Raw genomic sequence first — 21,963 nt, 5'->3', positions numbered from 1 at the left:
TGTTGGCCAAAGATTTTGAGTTTATATGGTCAAAGAGCTATCAAGAGGCCTTAGACATTCTAAAGGGTAAGTTAGCCACTGCACCAATCCTTAAAGGCCCAAACTAGGCCCTCCCTTTTCATATTCATGTTGATGCCTCACACAAATCCATAGGAGAAACCTTAGGTCAGGAAGAGGAGGAATTTCCCTATGCCATCTATTTTATCAGTAAGAACCTATCAAAGGCTGAGCTAAACTATACTGTGACCAAAAAGGAACTCCTAGTTGTTGTGCATTCATGAAACAAATTCAGGCATTACATTACAGGCTATCAAACATTTGTGCATATTGATCATGCTGCAATTAAATATTTAATGAACAAATCATATGTGAATGCTAGAATTATAAGATGGTTTCTTTTATTACAGTAGTTTGATCTAACTATTGTTGATTAGCCTAGTAAGGAAAATGTTGTTGTAGACTTTCTATCTAGGATGAATCTTCCTATAGGTGAAGAAGGAATGGTGGATGACCATTTACCATATGAGCATTTGTTTGCTACTTCATTTCTCTCCCCATGGTTTGCTGATATAGAAAACTATTTGGTATTACCACAATTCCCACCAAACTTGCCCTCCAAAGAAAAGAGAAAGATAGTCAGGAAAAGCGCCCCCTTCACATAGATTGGGGGCAATCTGTTCAAACTTGGCACAGATAAAATATTGATAAGGTGTGTAAGGGAAGAGGAAGTTTTTGACATCCTTCTGACCTGTCATGATGGGCCTTATGGAGGTTACTTTGTAGCAAAGAGGACACCATTCAAAGTGTTGCAAGTAGGATATTATTGGCCTACTCTTCATCAGGATGTGAAAAAGTATATTAGTTAGTGTGATTGGTGCCAGAGGATGGAAAAACCTACTCTAAGAGATGAATTGCCCCTACAACCTCAAGTGACTTTCGAGCCATTTGAAAAGTGGGGCATGGACTTTATTGGGAATATCAACCCTCCTTCAAATAAAAAACAATACATCATTGTGTGCACTGATTATTTGACTAAGTGGGCTGAAACCAAGGAAAATAAGGCAGCAAGAGAAGAGAAGGTGGCTAAGTTCCTAAGGGAGAATATATTCCAAAAATTTGGGTACCCTACAGAGCTAGTCACAGACCAAGGTAGCCAGTTTACCTCCAACATGATTGAAGAACTACTCAGCCGTCACAAAATCAATCATAGGACCTCAACTCCTTATCATCCACAAGCTAATGGGCAAGTGGAGGTGACCAACAGGGCACTGGAGAACATCTTAACCAAGGTATTGAGCAGCAGCAGGAACGATTGGGTAGAGAGACTAGTTGAGGCCACCTAGGCCTATAATACAACATGGAAGACCACCACTGGATTTACACTCTATGAGCTGGTCTATGGGAAAAAAGATTTGTTGTCCATTGAGTTTGAATATAACACATTGAGGATGGCAACCCAACTAGCTTTGGACCTCAATCATGCACATAAAGAAAGATTGTTCCATTTGAATGGCTTGGATGAATTTAGAATGCAGGCCCTCCCACATACAGAGATAGTTGAACTTCAGAGGAAGATATGGCATGAAAAACATATTAAGGAGAATAAATTGCAAGAGGGAGACTGGGCATTGTTATATGATTCTAGGTATAAATACTTCAAGGGAAAGCTAAGGACAAGATGGCTCAGACCTTATGTGGTGGAAACATGCCATGATAATGGTTCTGTGCAAATCAAAACTATAGATGAATAAGCCATTCCATTGTTTGTTAATGGACACCAATTGAAAATCTATAAGAGGCCTTTATCAAAATAAGAGTTCATTGGCAATATCAATAAGACAGTGATGGTGGTGGAGAAAGTTCCAACTCCTCCCTCATCACAACACTGAAAAAGAGAAAAAAGAATAAGGATTCAGGTGAAAACCTCCATCAGGCACCTGAGTCCCATCTTTGGGTTGAAAACTTCATGAGGTAGACCAAGGATGAGAAAAATGAAAAAGAGTAAGAAGATCCCTGGGTGAAAACCTACCTTGAGGTGCCCAGGAAAGATATCTAGGGTGAAAACCTCTCTGAGGCAGCCTAGGTGTTTTTCAAAAAAAATATAATAATAAAAGAAAAAAGAAGAAAGACATAATTATTATTTGTAGGTGGGTCAGAAAGACAATCAAAGAGAAAAGAGAAGATCCAAAGGGAACCCTACCTCACATATATTCATATCCTCCACTCCTTAGCATGCATCCCTCCATCAATTACATTGTTTTTCACTTCATTTCTTCAATTCACGTAAATATTTTGTTTTCTACAGGATCCCCTGAATGGTAGATTGGTTAGGTCCCCAAAATTCATACTAGACATGATCTAACCAATCACCTCAACCATTACCATCACCCTATCCCATAGAATATCAATCATCAGCTACAAAGTTTTCACTAGGATGATCCAGGAGTTCCACAGCAACAGCAACATCAAATCTTCAGTCTCAGACACCTGCAAAAGCCAATAAACCATCAACAGGCAGTAGAGGAAGAAGAAGAATGACCATGCGAAAAATAAACAATGTAGCACCTCTGATCCTCGACAAACTGTAGCATGGCATCAAGACCACATGTAAGTATCCCACTTACTCACTCATATGCATCATTTGATCAAAAGTTGTAAAGGTTACGAGGTAGTTGGTTTGTAAGTGATAGATGGCCAGTTAACTTGGCCACCTTCATTCAGTTATCACATAAAAAGCAGGGTATCCTCTCACACATGGCTGCAGTCAACTGAAAGAACAAAGGAGGAGTAGGACAAGAAGTGGTTAACTATGGATTTAACAACTGTGGGAGCTGATTACAAGGAGTGTGAATGATGATGTGGTATAAAGGGAAACAAAACATTGTTTACATGCATTCATGCATTCCACCTCCTTGAAACTCCCTCACTCAAGTAGCTCTCATAACTTTGACGACCCACTAGAAGCAAGGATCCATCATTTTGCAAGAGAATTCCTACAAGAATAGTCTACAATAGTACTCTACAGGATACACAAAGGCAGTCTACAGGATAGGTAGAGAGCGGTTCAAGCGGGAATATCAAGAGAATTGTCCACTTCCACCATTCTAAAGAGGTAGGATCTAAAAATCCATCCCAATTTACAATCAAATGAACTAGAAATCCTCTAAATAGCTAGTGGATTACATACATAGGAAACTCTGTTTTCTCAAGAATTTTCTCATTCCCTCACTCCACACAACAAAATCCATGCCACTGTTATAGTTAGAGGGCTCAATATAGATCTCACCCCGGAGTTCATCAGTAGGGTCACCAAACTTCCCCTAGGAATTGCATGGAGAAAAGAAGACAAAGCAGACAGTCAGGTGGCAAAAAGGAAATTCTTTTTAGTAGGTGAAGAACCCATAGAGGATAAAAGTGGAGTAAGGAGGGATAGTCTGCCATACCCATGGAGTGAGGTAGGCTACCAACTCATCAAATATATCTCATATAAGGGTAGGTACAGTGTTTTTTATGGCTACCATTTTAGTATGATTTAAGAACTAAGATTTGGGGTAGAAACACGAGCTCACCAATGACTCAGCATACCCTATTTCTTGATGCAATGACTCATAGACTCCAGCAACAAAGTAAAGGAATGGAATTCCCAACAGTTGGCTCACCATGGTTTGATCAAAATCCTCATTGAGGATGCCGTCCAAAACCTCAGGATCCCTATAAAATGGTCAGTCTTCAATGACTTACTAGTAGAGGATGACATCAAAACCCTCATCTATGATGTTAGTCCTTCTATCAGAGAGGAAGAAGGCATTGAAACAGAAGGGGAAGAACACAAGGAGGAGTCACCTAGGGTGTCTCCAGAGGCCTCTGAGAGGACAGTTGCAGGAAAATGAAAGCCAACTAGCATGTATGGGCAAACTCTCCTTGGAGGCCATCAAGCGTAGGATGCCAGCTAAATCCTATGCTCTTTACCTCAGAAAACAATGGCTGCAATTTCAGATTAAAACACTAGCACAAAGGGGCACCAGGCCATTTCAGGACTACAGGCAGTTTATTGATCTTTGTGATCAAAGTGCACTAGAGGATAGGACCAAAATGGCTGAGTTTTACTTACACAACATGGCCCTCACAGACATGAATATTTGGGATCCTAATGTAGATCTAGGAGATCTACAATTAATGGCTTTGGCATCATCAATGAACCATGAGAAGTCAAGGCCTGAAGACATGAAAAGAATATTGGCCAGAGAGCCAAGTGAACCTCTTTTCATCAAAGTTGAACAATAAAATCCCATGGCCCTAATCAACACCCAAAATCTAATTGCAAATGATCCTCAGCTGGCACCTAGATATCTTGCTGCCCAAGAGAAAGCAATTTCACATTTTGAGGATATGTTTAGGCTGCTAAGAGATTATAATATGCATGCCTGCTAAAGGAGATGGAAAACACTGCCACACATCTTGAATATCAGAGAATATCACTCCCCTCAAAGGTTGAGAGAGGAACTCAATCGGAAACCTATGTATAAGAAATCAATGCAAAAGGTTGAAAGTCAATTGGATAGGCCTAAAAATCAGTCCACCACTACTCCTAGGGATGCTAGAAGGTAGAAAATAAGAAGAGGGAAAGAGGCAGTGGGAAGAAGTAGAAAGGAGAGCAAGCTTCTATAAACAAGAAGAAGAGACCACAATAGAAGCATGGGATGTCAGAGAGGCTATGAAAGCCATGAAGGACATGGACATTGACTAAGTTGCTCAGAGGATGAGAAACACTTTCAGTAAGGGGGTGATGATGAGCCTCATCATTAGGTAATTATATGAGCCTTAATTGGCCTTAATTCACCTCCTAGCCTAGTCAAACCAACTATTCTCACAACTTATTGCATACTTTTGATCATATTTTGTTTATGAGATGAGTTAGAGTTGGATATTTTGCTTTGTGGTCTATTGTGCATGTAATGCAAGAATAAAGGATAAAAGTAAGGAAAAATGCAGGAATAAAGGATAAAAATAAGGAACTGTGGCAAGACCTTGGTCAAAACTTGAATGGGACAAGGGAGAGGTATTATCGGAGGTAAATCCTCCTCATTTACTACCCCTCCATTAGAATATTCCTCCATCAACTCGGAGTGCAAACAACCAAATCATGAGGACTAAAAGACAACTGATCAAGTGAAATGGATAGAAACCAATTTATCTTGAGTGGGGAGCCAAGCCTCCCTAAGGGGAAGGAAATCATTGGAGACTTTAGATCTATAAATAGAGAGGCTTAGGACCTCAAGAGGATTCAGATTCTTATTATAAAACTCTAATTTATTTCTGAGCTGCAAGACTTGTGATAGTTTGTTATGTAATCCATGGTTTTTATAATAAAGATGAGTTATATATTGAGCCAACACTAAGTTAACTCAGAGGGCTGAAGCTCTTAGGTTAGGACCCAACCCGAGCAGGCAAAGCTCCTCTTTATTGTACATGTATGCTAGCATAGATTTCTGGTTCTGTTCATTTGCTTAAGTATCTTCCTGGTTTTCTATTCATTTGCTTAAGTCGCTGAACTTCCATTACAGTAGTATAGCATAGCTTCCTGGTTTTCTATTCATTTTCTTAAATAGTTGCATTCCCATTACGGTAGTGTAGAGTACATCGGTTGTGATTTAGTTTACTTCCATTTGTGTTTTTTTCAATTAGCAGGTTAGCTAGGAGAAAAAGATCACCATAAGGTTGTTCGTAGGTGTCTCGGCCTCACCTCCTCCCTTTGGGACCATGACTTGAGGAAGAGACCCCTCAGCAACCCCAAAAACACAGGTTTCTAGTTGTCTCATGAGCTTTGGAGTTTGTTGTTTGATGCATTTACTTGTTTCATTTCATTATCATCGTTTTCCCTCACTCTCAGTCCACCCCCACCCTCACGGGCTTTTCTTTAATTTTCATTTGAAACCTCCTTCAGCACATTCTTCATGCATCGTTTCCTCACCATCGATCCATTACAAACCTGACCAATCACCATCTGATTCATTACTTTACCCGTCGACCATCGCGTGGGAAGTCTTCCACCTACTTTATGCGCTCTACTCTCCACTGTTGAACTATCTCTTGATCCAATGACTATCGCATCACCTCAATACTTTATGTGCCCCAATCTCCACCGTTGATTTGTCTAAGCCTAATCTAATAGCTATCACATCACCCGCTTGCCAACTATCTTGGCCAATCTCCACCGCCGATCTGTCTAGCCTAATCTGACGGCTATTGCGCAATCTCGCTGGATTCTTGCACAACAATTATATGCTCGAGAGCACATGAGAAAAGTGGTTTCCCATGCTACGTATCACCCGGTTAGGCTAGTCACGTGAAATTTCAAAATATAGCTTACAACTTTGAGGGCGCACGAGAAACTGTTTACTGTCCCCGAAAACCCGCTCCATGATTTCTGCACGTTTCTTTCATGATAAGATCTCTGTTGTTCATATGTTTCATTACCCTGTCCATGCATCCATTCACTTAATTCCTCGCGATAAGATCTTCGTCGTTCATCTTCTTCATTACCATGTTCGTCCATCCATTCACTTAATTCCTTGCAATAAGATCTTCGTCGTTCATTTGCTTCGTTACCCTGTTCGTTCACCTATTCGCTAAATCGCCCCCAATAAGCTCTCTGTTGTTCATCTTGTTTGTTAACCCTGTTCATCCATATATTCACTTAAGCCTCCACGATAAGATCTCTGTTGTCCATCTTTTGTTCATTGATCGATCCAACGGTCCCTATGCACTACTGCATCCTTACGTCCTCCTTTCACCAATTTCAATCTCTGACTGCTCTTTCGCTTGAAAACAGATTTAGTTTAGCTCCTTTGCTTACACCTTAGTATATTTTAATGCTCTTTACCTCTGCAACTTAGATATCAACATTAGGTTAGTGTTAATTTAGAAATTTTGTTTAGCATAGCTGTTTGGATGGTTAGTTAGGTTATGGATGGTTTAGCATTGCATGATGTTTTCTTCATTACTGTACTAGAGTAGCTCTCTCTTAGAATAGATTTTCTCTTCTTCCATCAAATAATTAAACTTCTTCTAGCCCTATAGAAGTCTAGCTTGGAATTCCTGGGGTCTCTTTCCAGATGAGCAGTGACAACAGGCAGGGCCTTCACTTTTACTTGTGCCTATAGCACTGTCACCCCCAAGTTTGTACGAACCTTGGGTTGATAAGTAAAGTTGGTAGCCCTGGGATTTGCAACATTCTTGTTCCAATACCTAGGCTCATCACTTGGTTTTGGCATAACCATGGTATTTTCCTATGGTATTCACATTGAAAATTGTTGAGGATATTTTGTCTTTTACTTATGTGAAAAAAGAAAAATAGTGTTGTTGGTTGGTTTGATGGCGTGTGTATGTGAGTAAAAGAAGGATGCATTATGTAAGTTTGCTTCAGACCTATTTGGGAGAAGGAGTGCTTCAATATATGTGTGCTAATGGAAGAAATATGAACAGATCTATTTGTTGAAGCAGTGTTTTGATTCAGAACTTCAGGTTGTAGATTAGAGAAGAAGAGAACTGTAACAAAATTGTTGTATATATTGATAGTTTGGTATAGCTCCATATTTTGAGATTCTCAGTTTTGTTTTGGAGGTGCTTCTAGTGCATTCGGGACATAGCCATTTTGTTGTATGCTATTAATTTTGTTATGCAAAAATTATAGTTTAGAGTGAGGGTTCGATATTATGGATGAGTGTGAGATTTATTTTAGCTACTGGTGATGTTATTTAGATTTGATGCATGTATTGTGGCCACTATTCAGCTGGAGTAGAAATCATATTTGTGGTGTTATTTTTCTTTGATGAGATTATCTTACTACTGGAGATCGTATTGCAAAGCTGAAGCAAGTTGAGCATATAGTCTTATGATACAGTATGAAAATAGATGAAATGATTCCACATAGAGTAGAGGAGAAATGACTTCATGGGTGTGGAGAAGTGATTGCGAAGTTTTAGTGGAAGGAACAATTTCCCATTCCAATGGTTTTTGTATAGTCCGATCGAAGTTAGGTGATGATCATTGATCATGGTGGATTTTAGCGGATGGTAGTTCATATATCTGTGTTAGGACATAGTCTTCTGAGATGATCAATAGAATTTCATCTCCTGGATGATGGGAGACATCTGATTGTATACGAGGTCAAGTATCCTAGTGAATTGGAGTCAATAATATATGTAAAAGACACATATTTATTAATATAATATTTAGAGCAGCGCAACAGCAGCAAGGGTGGTTTTTTTCCCGGTGAAGGGTTTTCCACTAGATCTATTGTGTCCCTTGTGTGATGCTTTTTGTGGTTGTTTATGATGGCTTGTTGTGTATAGTTTCTCTCATGGTTGTTTGATTTAGTTGCTTCATTGTTTATATTCATGTGATGATATAATGTGTTTCTGGTAAATATATATGATTTAGTAGAGAACTTTCATTTGGTGAAAATTGATAATAAGTCACAATACTGATTCACCCCTTCCTGTCAATAGTGCTCAAAGGTTTCCAACAATTGATATCAGAGCGGGACTCTTAGTTGCATCTTGATCGCTAGAGAGTAGATCTGTGGTTTGTTGGTGGAAATTTTGAATTTTTGTTCACAATGGATTCACAAATAATGGTTTCCTCACTGCCTCAAATTTCAAGGTATGGAGAAAATTGTTAAATCTCAATTTTTGTCTTGTGGATCTAACATTTGGAGATTAGTATGTGAAGGTTGTGGCAAGGAATCCAATTGCAGATGAAGTTTTGCAACAAGATGTGCAATCTAGATGCATAATCTACAAGAATCTTCATGATGATGATTTGAAGAGGATATTCGGTTTGAAATATGCCAAAGAATTGTAGGACAAGCTAGAATCCATATTTGGAGATGGTATTAACAGTAATATGAAGAACGAGAAGAAGAGAAAAAAGAAGAAGAAAAAGAAGAAGGGCCTTCAAAAAAAAGAATATCAACCACAAGAGTCTTATCCTAATAGTGAAAATAATTCAGCTGATGATGACAAGACAACAGAAAATCATGAATCTAAAGGAATAAATATTAATGATTTTCTTTTGAGTTTCAATTTTGATGATTCAAATATTGATCATGTTGAAGTACCTAGTGAATATGAGAATGATATTAAGGTTCTTAAAGCCGATATTTATAGACTAATAGCTGCATGCAAGGATAAATAAAAACTATTGCAATTTTGTGATGATAAGGAGGTCAACCTTAAGGAAGAGATTATCATCTTAAATATTAAATTGGCAGAATAAGAAAAAGTTAAGGAAAGTATGAGGAATCAATACCAATAGAAAGAAAACAAATGTGAGATATTAGAAGCTAAATTGGTGTCCTTGAGAAAGCAGTGGAATATGGAGAAGAGCACTATAACCTTGGATAGTTTGCTTGAGATCCAAAGATCACCATTGGATAAATCTAGTCTTGGATTTCAAAAGGGCGAGTCTAGTTTATATGTAGGAAAACACACCAAAGTAGAACCAAAAGAACCTGTAGAAAACAATTCTAGCAACAAGAGTAGAAAACAAAGAAATACGTAGTATATCAACCATCAAAACCACTGGCAGTCAAGAAGAAAATCGAGCTTCTACATTCAGAACATATTTTACTCTAAGAGAGGATTGTGGTAGATATGTAAAATTCTAAAGGAACCAAAGTTCATTTTTTCCTTTCATGCATAAGGTAGAATGTTACAAATGCCACAAGTTTGGACATGTTTCATATAATTGCAAGAAAGAAAATGTATAGATCTAATTAGTGGAGCTTGCAGCAATATCAATAGCCAAGGAGATGGGCTAGCATGCATAATCATGTTTTTTACTCCTATTTCTATTCGTGTAACCTGTTTTGCCATAAGGCATCTGATTGCTAATCTAACCAATGGAGGAGAAGCATATTACATGCAAGGTATAGATATGGCATGAGTAGCAGTTGATTTGATCCTATTTTTTCATACCTTAGCCATGTGGAGTGGTACACATGTCATAACTTTCGACATATGGCAATATACAGATTGTTTCCCTATTAATCAAGGAAAAATTGTGAAAAGAAGACACAGAAAGGACCTAACATAAAACTAGTGAAGGGAGAAAAGAAGTTGCCAAAGACTATGTGGAGAAAGAAGGAGCAACAACTCTTCAAGTAGTGAAGAGCATCCCCTCTTGCACTCCATGATTATTTATTACATTCTTATAGAGGACTGTAGATGTTCATGAAAGTTTGATAACTTCAATGGGAGCATATGGTATCAGTGTGATATCTTGGTGAGCATGAGTTATTGAAACAACACATTTGAGCCTCATGCACAACCAAGTCCACAGGATCAACCCGCATATTGGAGTTATATTCAGCTCAAGGGGAGATATGCATGTTATAATATTTTCATGAGTTATTTGACACTTTCCTCATAATTTTTCACTCAGTTAGTTGTATCTTCCTTACATATGTTTTCTTGGTGAAATAGTACATTTTTAAGCCATATATATGTTTTTGGTCTCTACTGATAGTTGGTTGAAAAGTTGAACAGCCATGCATGCAATGAGATTATTGGTCAAGATGCATAGAGATAACATGAAACATGGAACAACCATGTATGAAATGTTATATGATGATTATTACAACTATGTACTTGTTATTATTTTGTCATGTTATGTTGGTTGAGAGTCATGTCCTTAATGAGTTGAGCCATCATGGTGATATGCATGTTTATGGAGTCATTTTGCATCCATATTCATGGCTAATGATGCAGTAACAATCATGATATATCATGTGTTTGATTCATTGGTCCATAAGAGATTATTATAGTAACTATGTATTTCATTGATATAGTCACGTAAAATTCTCACTGAGCCATGTACTTTTTTTGTATGTATCATTGGGTCTTCTAGACATGAGTCATGAGGTCATGTTATGGTTATATTTTTTTCATGTATGAGGTCTTATGTCACTGCTACATCCATGTATGTACAATGTTATATGTCATATAATCATGGTATTATGGAGTCTCAGTCCATATGGTGCTTCTATTTGTGGCAAGGAAGCATTATTTGCAACGAAAGTGATTCATTATGGGTTGAAGATGAATTTGGAGATGACATATGTTCAAGGGGAGCATTATTTGTTTCTATCTACTTCAAACATACATTGATTGGCATTATGATTCACTCGGAGGTGTTCATAATGTGCCTCATGCTATGATTATGTTCTTGATCTCATTATATGGGTAGAGAGGTTGATGATGGCCATTGATGTTGTTACTATGTCATTGCTATGGAGAGTTGGATTTTTGCCTCATATGGATGTTGCTACTTGTTGTTTCATATTATGTAATTTTTTTCTTTGATGCTTGTATGGTTGCCTTATGTTGGCATATTGTTGTTGCTTCTAGAGGTCGTTTGGTGTGACATGCTACTCTAAATGATGATTGGTGATGTTTTTCTTGTTGCTATTGATATGAGAGGCTTTGAATTTTGTTGATGTGCATAATTTTTCAGCCATGTAGATAAAAATTTCACCAGTTTTTTTTCTTCAGTTCTTATTAGCATATCATATGGATTTGACACTTTTCCATTGATTCTGAAGGGGGAGTGATACAGAAGATTGGTCTGGATTTTGTGTATGGTTTACATCAATGACAAATGGGGGTATTGTTGGCACTATGGTGTGCATGGTTCCATCTAGCTGATATTGGCACTGATTCATGATGGAAGGTAGTTCATGTTGGCATTGATGTCAACCCTATGTAGCCTAGTTGATGTGTGGATACCTTCCTTATAACATGGTTGCAACTAGTTGAGTTGGTTATGTTGGCATTGACACAAACCCTTGATGTCAATATTTGATGATGTAGCTTGATGGTAGTATGGTGTTGCCTTGTGTTGCCTTTATGATGATGTTGAAGGAGTATTGGTATTACCATGGTACATGTATTCTTGGTATTGGCATTACCATGTTATTGGACTGTGTGTGTGGAGTAGGTTGGAACCTGATATTACCTTAGTGTAGATAGCCTTGGTATTAACATAACCATGGTACAGGTGTCCTTGGTATTGACATTCCAAGATATTTTCCGTGGTATTGTTTGGGCGATTACCATGGTATAAGAGTTGTTGATATTGACATAACCATGGTATTTTCCAATGGTATCAGTTTGGAGATTACCATGGTACATGTGTCCTCAGTGTTGACATAACTAAGGTATTTTTCCATGGTATTGGTTTGGATATTACCATGGTACATGTGTCCTTGGTATTGGCATAACCATGGTATTTTCTTATGGTATTCACTTGGAGAATTGTTGAGCATATTTTGGCTTTTACTTATGTGAAGAAAGAAAAGTAGTGTTCTTGGTTAGTTTGATGGTGTGTGTATGTGAATAAAAGAAGGTTGCGTTATGTGAGTATGCTTCAAACCTATTTGTGAGAAGGATTGCTTCAGTATATGTGTGCTAATGGTAGCATAATGAGTAGGTCTATTTGTTGAAGCAATGTTTTGATTCAGAACTTCATATGCATATTAGAGAAGTAGAGAACTATAATATAGTTGTTGTAAAGATGGAGAGCTTGGTATAGCTCCATATTTGAGACTCGCCTATGTTTTGTAGGTGTTGCTAGTGAATTTGGCACATAGGCATTATGTTGTATGTTGCTAATTGTATTGTGCAAAAATTATAGTTTGGAGTGAGAGTTTGATATTTATGGCTGAGTGTAATATTTTATTTAGTTGTTGGCGATGTTATTCATATTTGATGCATGTATTATGGGCACTATTTTGATGGAGTAAAGAGAATATTTGTGGTGTTATTTTGATTTGAGGAGATTGCCTTGCCGCTAGAGATCGTATTGGAGTGATGAATCAAATTTAGCAGATAGTCTTGGGATCGAATATGAAAATAGATGAAATAAAGTCTGCATAGAGTAGAGGAGTGTTGTGGAGGTAAATCCTCTCTGTGGATAGAGACGATCCCTACTAGCCCAGACCGGGTCTAGCAACAATCACACAATGTTATCACGCAAGTCCCTAATTGCAAATAAAAGGTGGATGGTGAGAACCTACTAGGATTCCAACGCTAGTGTTCGTAGAAGAGATGTCGCCCTCGTTCCTTTGCCTTGGCCGGTCACGATCCCCACGATCTCCATGATTGGATACCTGCACATGCAAAGAACAACACAAATACAAGCATAAAATCCAATAGATGCAATTATATATCAGTCAGAAAAGATATAACTCAACATCAATCATAGGACAATGAGAGTGGAACCATAATGATAGTCATCTATTATTAATAAATAACAAAGAAGAATACAACCATTGTTCTGACGTCAAATCCTCCTTTGGCTGGGTAGTCAGCTACACAAGTCTTGCAAAGCTTGTTGGGATGAGGAACAAGCCTCTCTCTCTTTGGGTGACAAGAATCTCCTTACTTATATTTGGCCTTCTGGGTGCAAAGAAGGCTCTTGCAGCTTCAAACTCTCTATCACTATACTAGAACTGGAACTATTGTAACTCTGACTAGCTTGCTCAAGGCATAGAGGCAAGCTTTTATAGATAGAGAAGAAAGAGATAGGATCAACCACATTATTCATGGGATTGGCTTTACCACTTGGAAACTTCCATGAAAGGTGGCAAACCACTTTCCCTTCTATGGAGATTCGAAGCCAAACCATCCTAGTGTTATAGCTCCAAATCTCACTCTTATGGTTTGTGATGCTGCACTTATGGCCTAGGGCAACCCCTCCTTCCAGACCTGGTCCAAAAATTTAAAAAACAGTGTTTTATTCCCTATACGCGACTTTGCCCTGTGTTAAACGCGTGTACACGCGGGTCTGTCATACCCAACCCGCGTGTATCTATTAAAACACTTAAAAAATATATAATTTCCTCTTTTTCGGGCGGTGATCGCGGGTTTACCTGCTGGATCACCTGTTAGTGCCCGTGGCCCAACTGTTCCCAACCAACTCCTAACTAAAAAACTACTTTGGAGAGGGTATAAAAAGACATCAAAGGGAAGGCCAAGGGGAGAGAGAAAGGAGAGCAAGATTATTATGCTGAGATTTTTCCCTTAGACCAGGTCTGAAGTCCTTGGTGCATTCTGCACTTCCCCCATTTTGCATAGGAAACCCTTGTTTCCATGTGTATTGGTGATCATTCATCCTTGACATCATCATTGAGTAAGACTTGGAAGGAGCTCTTGTTGGAGGCTGGAGGCTGGAACGAATCCGGGAGGAAGCTTGCTTGGAGCCTGCTGAAGGTGTTCAGGTGATATCTTTCCGATATATGTACTTTATTTGCCTTTATATATAAAGAAACACGTCTTTGTTCCCGAATAATCTTTCTTTATGCTTATGAGATTCTCGTGTTGAATTCTTATGAAAGTGGTTACTTAAAGATTTTTTATAACTAACTTTATAGCATAAAGATGATTTATATATAAACTTCTATACATGTACTATTGTGTTCTTTGATTTGTTTGTCTTGCAGGTCAAAGAAAGAAGAAGGGAACTCCAAGAAGGGTTTGCACCCTAACGGTCTTCTCGAACGTAGGACCTTAGGTATGTACCCTAAACATTAGAATTTGCTTAAAAGTAAAAAAGATGGCTGTGTGTGTGTGTTTCTTTGTATAAGCAATTTTCAGTCTGGTAGAGTCTTAGCCCAAAGGACCCTAGGGGTACTTTCCCTTCAACCAGAATTGGCGACTCCGCTGGGGACAACACTCTTGTTGTTCCTAGTTTGGGTAGTCCTCAAGCCAATCAAGGCTCAGTCCCTCTGTTTGTTGGTTCTGACTGTCTGATATTTTCTTGAACTCCAAGCTTTTCCAGTTTTTCAGTTTGTGTTTTTTATTTTTCTTGAAAGACTTCATATACGCACTTTTTCTGGATTACAGAAGCGTATATACGCAAGTTGCACTAAGTAAACCCGCGTATACGCATGTTTCCTTAGTTACAGTCGCGTATACACGCATTCTGCAAATAATTGCAGGCGCGTATATCACATAATTTTCAAGATTTATAATTTTTCTTTTGCTGAATGTCTGTCTGGTGGTTTGGGTCAGTTTAAAACAGTCAATTTCCAGTGACAGTTCTCTGTTTAACAGGGGGCATCTTGTTTCGAACTCTCTCTAGTTATAAGGAGTGCTAGTCTTGTTTTTCGTTGATTGCAAGCGTCATTGATTTTTGACACACAAGATTTCTGTTTAAGAATCTTGATCGCTCTGTTTCGGCAGAGTGGGAAGATTGTCTTAAAATCTTTGTGTCCATTTTGTTTTCATGACATTTGTGTTTGCTTAACGAAATCATTTTTATGACCATTTACTCCTTTGTTTCGGGAAATTTGTTTGTTACCAGTTTCTTGAAACTTGTCTTTTGATATTTTGGACTTTCATTGCTGCTCTTGATTGTCAAAAGCGTTTTCGAACACATTTTATTTTTGTTGAGTTTTCATCATTTGAAAGGTGTCAATTCACAAAAGTGTTTGGTGGCTTGTTTATCAATCATTAGTGTCAGTTTTTTTTGAGAGTTTTCCTTTGAAAAAGACTTTTTGGTTTGATTGAAAGAAAATCTTTTGAAAGTTTTTGAGTTTCGCTTTCTTAAACTTGCTTCTCATTTGATTTCCTTTTTTTTGCGAAGTGAAAGTGCTTTGTTTTTTATCTTAAACTTGTTTTTATTGTTTGGACGAAATGATTAGTAACAAATCATCTTCTATCTAAGCATTTCAGTGGCAAGACAAAATTTGGTAAAGCAGCAACTTTCCTTCTTTGTTTTTAGAGTAGTCTTTGAATCGTGCATCCACATTTAGTTCTTGCATTAGGGTAAGATTTGCATCTCTTTTTAGGCATATTTAGTTTTGTTAGTTTTTGTGAGTGTGGAGTCTGAAAAGAAAAAGGAAAAAATTTTGTTTATATTACAAGTGCCTTCTGAACCTCATAGAAATTGCTATTCATCGAAAACAAAAGTGCATATGCATGTAGCTAGGTTTTATTAATTTCTTTTGCGTCCATAAAACACCACAAGTTTCACCTCCATTACCTTTGACTTAAAGAACAGCCTAATAAAATCAAGCGCTTAATTAAAATCCACTAGAACTTTTTGTTTTAGTTATTACACCAACAAGTTTAGGATTTTAGGGCCTTGGATTAGGCGAGTGGAGAGTTAACTCTCCAAGGCCACACAAAACGTCAAACATAAGAGTCTGATTAAAGAGAGTAAATCCAATAGCGTTAGGAAGACCAGGAAAGCTCCGGATCTGGGAGTTAAGCACGAGGGTCTGTGAAGACAGGGAAGAGAGATACCCCCTCTCCTACTTGTCCGAACTTACCTCACGACTGTTCCGCCTGGCTTCTGCGACGAGTTGGTACCCATAGTTGCCTCTCCTAGGGATCTGCATAGGTGGCTGCGGAGGGGAATCCCGTGGCACCTGAGGTCGACGTTGTATCACTCTCGACAGTACTTCCGGAGGGCACCCTTGCGAAGCTTGGGGGCTTGCACCGGCGCAGACTGTTGTTAGGAGGTCAGCGTAACTTCCTCTGATACCTTCGCTGATAGGACTGGGCCCTCATCATCCCAGACTATCCTCGGAAGGCCCTTTGATTCACTTTCTCGTATTTTGGTGTCCGGTCTCAATCACCCGGAGCGGAAATACTTGAAAGTTGTTTGACTGGCTGTATCTTTAGGAATTTTATACTGTGTGCTCTGTGCTCCTAGTCGGCTTAGCTTTTGATTTTTTGAGTCTTTAGTTAGATCTTAACAGAAAATTCAAAGTGGCTGACCGGTCTCCAAGACGGTCTCGAAGACTTCGTGGTCTCTCGCCACCTAGTTTAGAGCCTTCTCCTAGAAGGCGCAAAGGGAATACTACCGGTGGGGTCCGTCCCACGCCGGCTGACGCATCGGGGATTGATCCTCCTCTCGGGGATATTAGCGGCCAAGCAAGGCCTGGTACTTTTGAACAAGAGAGGGACGCTCCAGTCTTTTCTAAAGTTCGCTTTCAAGCGGAGGATAACGTAGAGGTAGAAGAACTTTCAGAATCATTAGTGATTCCAAATTCTCCACTACCATCTAGTTACCCAGACGTATTGCAATACGTTGGGCCTCCATTATATAGACCAGCGAGTCCAGGTTACGCTACGCGCTTACCATTTATGATCACTACTGGAAGCATGGCTTCCACGAGTGTTGCGACTATGCAAACCCCAACATCGATGCAAGGGGGAGGAACCATTTCCATCCCCTCCGCTTCCTTGTTCGGATCGTTTGCTAGCACATCTTTGGTTGGGTCTACCTCCATTCCATCCACGAGTGGAAATGCCCAAACCAATGCTTTTAGTACTGGTTCCTTCCTTTTTGGCACCCAATCACAGGGTATTCCGTCAGTTCCGTTCAGTGCCGCTACGTCCATGATGGGCGGGTCGGCTTCATTTCAGGGTTTTCCTTTTGGAAGTGGTCATATTCCACATTCCAACCCAACGGTAGGATCCATGCCTTTTTCTTCAATAGGACAAAGCAGCAATCCTTTCCAAGGTTGGAATAACCCTGGGGTTAGTAACGCAGGAACTGCGAATCCATTTATTGGCCAACAAGGAAGTAGGCCGTATTCCACGGTTAGCATGTTTCAAAGTATTCCTCCCCTCGCTTCGGCTTGGAACCCATATCAGGGGTTATCGACTCCTTACAATTCTTTAGGAGGAAACTTTGCAAGCTATGGAGCTTATACGGCAGGAGTTGGTCAAACTCCGAATTTTGCTGGACCACAAAGCTTGCCCTTTGGTTCAGCTGGTTCTACTGGTCACTTGGGGCAGCCTGGTGCCTCTCAAATCCTAGGACAATCTTTTCAGAACTTGGGGAGTTCTGCCCAGTCTGGGTGGAATCCCCTAGGTCCTCCTAGGCTTCCATTTCTGGCAACGTTAAACTTGCCAGATCTCACTAAGCTAACGAACGACCCTATCAGATACAATCCAGCCTGGCCTCCGGTCCCAACCAAACTACCTTCGGACATCCCAAAATTCGAAGGGAAGAGTGGTGAAGATCCGGGCGATCATGTAACCACATTCCATTTGTGGTGCTCATCTAACTCCCTCATCGAAGATTCGGTTAGGTTGAGACTTTTTCAGCGCACCTTGACTGGTAATGCGGCTAAATGGTACATAGAGTTGCCAGGGGGCAGCTTTACATCGTTCGCAGACTTAGCTAATATCTTCTTGAATCACTTGCAGTTGCCTGTCCGCTATGATGCCGGAACTGAACTTCTGGCTACCTTTCGTCAGGATAAGGCAACCCACATTTCTGATCACATACAGGAATGGAGACGGAGAAAAAGGCTCATTAAAGCCGAAATCCCTCCGGAGTACCGTCTAGAGTGGTTTTTGAAGTCTTTGCAACCTGAGATCTCCAAGGATGTCTCCATGTCTGGGGTCTATTCTGAGGAGCAAGCCATTTTCAGGGCCCAGCAATTAGAACTGATCTACTCTCAGTCTGGGATCCTCCAAAAGTACTTGCCAGATGCTCCTGGATCTAAGGTTGATTTAGCTAAGCAAAAGCCAGGTCCGCATGCGGATGATATCGTGGGGTCTGTAGACTCGACTACAGTGAACTTGTTGAATCAATTGCAGCAGTTGTCATTACAAACTGCTCCTAACAACCAAGTCACAATGTCTAATCCTCCTGCTTCCCAAAATTCTTCCATTAACGCCGTCCAATCCGATAACCCCAAAGGAAATCAAAATTCCAATGGGAAAAAGAAAGGACGTGGTAAAAAGAAGAACTCGGATGGGAAGCCCGATGCAAATAAATCCGGCAACAACGCTGGTGGTGGTAAGGGTGAGTCGAGAAAGAAAGTCAAGTTTCCTTGCAAGTTATGCAGTGGGGACCATCTAACTCATCTTTGCCCTAGAATCGAAGACGCTCAGCGCTTGTTAGCACAGCAAGGGACTTCTAGTTCGCAAGCTGTGTTGACTAACCCGTTTCCCCAAGGGCAGCAACTTCTTGCTGGCGCAAATTCGAATCCTGGTACCTCCTCTGGGGGCAACCAGGAAGGGGAAAAAGCATCAAATGTTTTTATGATGGGTTCAAACGTTAACGTGACTACTCGGTCACGTGATTATGGTGAAGCCGAAACATCTAAGGATAAAACGGTTCCCGGAAGTAATGACCTTCATATCGAGCGACCTCCTGTTGAGACTATACCTAGGATACCAAAAGGTTCCGCCAAACGCGCGACAATTAACCCCAATGCTAGAGCTGCTCAAAATTACTCCATTGTGGAGGATTTGGCTCAAAGCCCATGTGCTATGTCCGCTTTGGAAGTTCTCCAGTCGTGTCCGTCTCAGAGAAGTGCTTTACTCTCCGCCATTGGAGCAGTCGATCCAGCTAACTCTCTAGTGCTCTCTTTTGACATGTCAAATGTCAAAAAGAGACTCCCTCATCATATGGCTTTTCAGGTAAAGTCAACATACCGGAAAATCAATATTTTTCGCACCGTTATAGATGAAGGAGCTTCCACATGCGTCATGTCCATGTCATGTTGGAAGGCTATTGGTTCACCTTCGGCTGTTCCTTCACCAACCGTCTTAACCGCATTTGATGGCCATTCTCACAAGCCGCATGGGATTATCCCGGCCTTTCCTATATGTGTTGGAGGGAAGGTCGTTAATATCGAAGTTGAAGTCATAGATGCTAACCTAGACTATAATCTCCTATTAGGAAGGAACTGGGTGTACAAGATGGAAGCCGTTGTTTCGACTCTGTTTCGTGTCATTTGCTTTCCTCATGAGGGGAAAATCGTTAAGGTTGATCAATTGGACTATGCTCCAATCGATCCTCAAGCAACCTCCGACTCTACTGTTCCTTTGGTGGATAACCCTCGCCCGCTGACTGAGAATTTAGGAGTAGGGATGTATTCCTCATTGATGGGTACGTTTGATCTTCCCTCTCCTTTTGCAAGAATTAATGCTATTTCATCATCCAAGGAATCTTCTCGAGAGGAGTTCTTCCGAACTCATCATTTTTCTGACCCTTGGACCTTGCCTTCACCTACGACCACATTAGTTGAAGGGCAAGTTAATGGAATGGAATTTCCTATATCTGCAGCTGAGCTTAGATATCAGGCTATCGTAGACTCTGCAGATAACCATTCTACTCCCTTTTCCGAAGAGGAGCTAGATGGTCATGTGGCCCCCGCTTGGAGCTTTGATTCTAACTCTGCCTTGGACTGCTTAGATTCGGTTCTACCTTCTGAAGAAGCAATCCTCGAAATTATGATGGGTATAGATCGACCTTGGGAAGACTTACACCATCGCTCATATTTTCTTCCTCCATTGCAGGAAGTAGAATCTAGATTCTCCGAGCTCGTTGGTAGTGATGTTTGTACGGTATCGAACCCTTTGGCTCCAACACACACACGTGCTGAAGGTAATATGTCGGTAATCTCAAAAACGATACCTATAAACATCTCTAAAAATCCTAACATCATCGAGAATATCTTCATCGGAAGTGAGTGTTCCCCTGAAGAAATTCAAATTTACACCGACCTCTTCAAGGAATATCGTGATGTATTTGCTTGGTCTTATGAGGAAATGCCCGGCATTGATCCTTCTATAGTCCAACATGAGATCAAGACGTACGAAAACGCAAAACCGATTCGTCAAAGGCTTCGGCCGGTTAACCCTAGGAAAGCAGCGGCTATCAAAGCTGAGGTTGAGAAGCTGCTAAGGGCGGGTTTTATATACCCTGTTCCTCTTACGGATTGGGTTTCGAATCCAGTCCCTGTGGACAAAAAGCAAGGAACAATCCGCGTATGCATCGATTTTAGGGACTTAAACAAGGCTTGTCCAAAAGACAATTACCCCACGCCATTTATTGATCAAATTATTGACGAGTGTGCGGGTAATGCGATTTTCTCCTTTATGGATGGTTTCTCAGGTTATAATCAAATCTCTATTCGTCCTGAGGATCAGCATAAGACTGCCTTCATATGTCCCTGGGGTACCTTTGCATATCGAAAGATGCCCTTCGGTCTTAAAAATGCTGGAGCCACCTTTCAGCGGGCCATGTCTTACGCTTTCCACGACATCAAACATATCATCGAGGCATACTTAGATGATCTCGCTGCTCGTTCTCGAAAGAGAACTGATCATCCTAGTCATCTTCGATTAGTCTTTGAGCGATGTCGTTTTTACAAAATCCGGTTGAATCCTAATAAGTGCGTTTTCGCGGTTACATCAGGTCGGTTGTTAGGGTTTATAGTTTCCAATGAAGGGATTCGGGTTGATCCCTTCAAGGTTGAGGCAATAGTTCAGTTGCCTCCCCCGTCTTCAATTCGTCAACTTCAAAGTCTTCAAGGGAAGGCCAATTTCTTAAGAAGGTTTATAGCAAACTATGCCGAGATCACTAAAGGGTTCATGCGTTTGCTACGGAAAGGAGTTCCATTCCTGTGGGACGACTTTGCGCAGCGGTCATTTGATGCTTTGAAAAAGGCATTAGTCTCTGCCCCGCTTTTGAGTCCACCGGATTACGGTAGAGACTTCCTTTTATATCTCGCTGCAGCAGAATCTACCATTGGTATGGTTCTAGTTCAGGAAGACGATGCTCTTGTCGAGCACGTGATTTATTATTTGAGCCGAGGCTTGATAGGCCCTGAACTCCGCTATTCTCCAGTTGAGAAGTTGGCCTTGGCAGCAGTCCATGCTGTCCAGAGGCTCCGTCATTACATTTTGCTACGCAAAACTTTTGTCTTAGCGGCGGTCAATCCATTCCAATTTGTCCTCAGTAGGTGAGTGATTGGGGGCAAATATAATAGATGGATAGTCATTTTACAAGAATTCGACCTCGAGTTCTTGTCCGCCAAGTCTAAGAAATGTATGGTCTTCGCGGAGCTAATTTCTGAGCTTCCTTGTGGAGAGGATGTTGTTTATGAGGAAAGTTTACCCGACGAACATATATTCCTCATCTCTT

The sequence above is a fragment of the Pinus tabuliformis genome, chromosome 9 (genome assembly GCF_031772625.1).
Source record: "Pinus tabuliformis cultivar Carrire ecotype Pingquan chromosome 9, CPIR1, whole genome shotgun sequence".
Taxonomy (NCBI): Eukaryota; Viridiplantae; Streptophyta; class Pinopsida; order Pinales; family Pinaceae; genus Pinus; species Pinus tabuliformis.
The sequence above is the reverse complement of the archived record's forward strand: the minus strand, read 5'-3'. Positions refer to the sequence as shown.